Consider the following 1468-nt stretch of genomic DNA (forward strand, 5'->3'; position numbering starts at 1 on the left):
GTACTGCGGTACCTGCGTGGTTGTAGCGTAGGTGCCCGGTAGGGCTCCCGGCTGCGTACCACTGTACCCATGCCTCACAGCGTTCCCCCCGCTAGAGGATCAAGCCGTGTGTATGGGTACCCGCTATACTGGCTGTCCCTTGGCTAAAAGGAGCTTGCCTAGTATCACGGGTAGCTGAGCGTGTATACCCTCGATCAGTCACCTCGCTACCTGAATAGGCAGTATCAATCAATGGAGCCATGCTCCGCTGAATAGATAGTGATCGATCATAAGAGGGTAATTGACCCATTGACTGTAATGGATCACCCACGCTCTGCTGGCTCTCGAGGACATAAGTGGGTTGTTGATCAGCCAGGCTGTTCAAACTACCTACCCTAACCTCTTGAGCCTCGCCCAAGGTCGCTGTGTGTGGCGGACCACTCACGGCAGCTATGGGCGCGTGCATAGTGGCTACCACTGAAGTCAAGCCGTAGCTCGTCTCGGTAGCTGCCACTGTTTGCACTTGGGTCGCTGTCCCGTGAGAGACTGCGAGCCCAACCCCGGTATAGCCGCTAGCCAGTCCCGGAGGACAGCCGCAGCCATTCCAAGGCCCAGGGAATCACTCGGCGGTCCCACCATGGAACGCTGCCGTGTGACAACCCCAGTTGGTTCTGCTAAGACTACACCAAGCGTTAGCCCCGGTATCGTCTCTGCTAAACCCATGCACGCGTTTTCATTCGACCCTTGCGGGAACGAAAGCGTGCTGCGTGTCGTGGATCAACCCAGGCAAGCCCGGGTTCCACTGGCACGCTGCGTGCTACAGACCGGCCGAGGCAAGTCCGCTGCACGCTGTATGCTAGATTCAACCCAGGCAAGCCCGGGTACCCTTGGCATACTGTCCGTCGCCCGGCTACTTCAGCGGGTGCTAGACCCGCTCGTTTCGCCAGCAATAGACGGGTGTCCACCTGCAAGAAACTCGCTAGAGATCTCACTGGTAGACTGGTACTTGCCTGTTAGGGCAAGTACCGCCCTGCTGCCTGCTACTAGCTTAGACGTTAAGTCAGTGCTTTAAGCTGGCTGCTAGGCCTTCGGGCTCGCTAGCAGTCCCGGAGGGTCCGCCTGCTTGCCCGGGACCGGAGCCCCAGAGGTTACCTTAGCTTGGCCCTTGCCGGCCGCGCTAGTACCTACCATATCAATCTTACCTGTAGGCTTCTGTTTCTTAGTCTTCGTCTTCTGTCTGTGTCGAAGACCCAAACGAGCGCTACTTTCTAAATCGTCGAAGTGGATGTCCGATAAGCCTATGCAAAAGGAAGCACACTTATTTGATTTAGAGCAATCCCTGTGGGTGTAGCAGAGTGGATGCGGGTCCCACTCTGCCACAAGGGAAGGGCATGATTGACAAGGCCTGGACATTGTAGAAATCGGGGAGCGTATAGCACTACCCCCCCGAACACAAGCTCAAGCCCAATAAACAGACCCACACGCACAG

This window comes from Amphiura filiformis, unplaced genomic scaffold (genome assembly GCF_039555335.1).
Source record: "Amphiura filiformis unplaced genomic scaffold, Afil_fr2py scaffold_216, whole genome shotgun sequence".
NCBI classification, from domain to species: Eukaryota; Metazoa; Echinodermata; class Ophiuroidea; order Amphilepidida; family Amphiuridae; genus Amphiura; species Amphiura filiformis.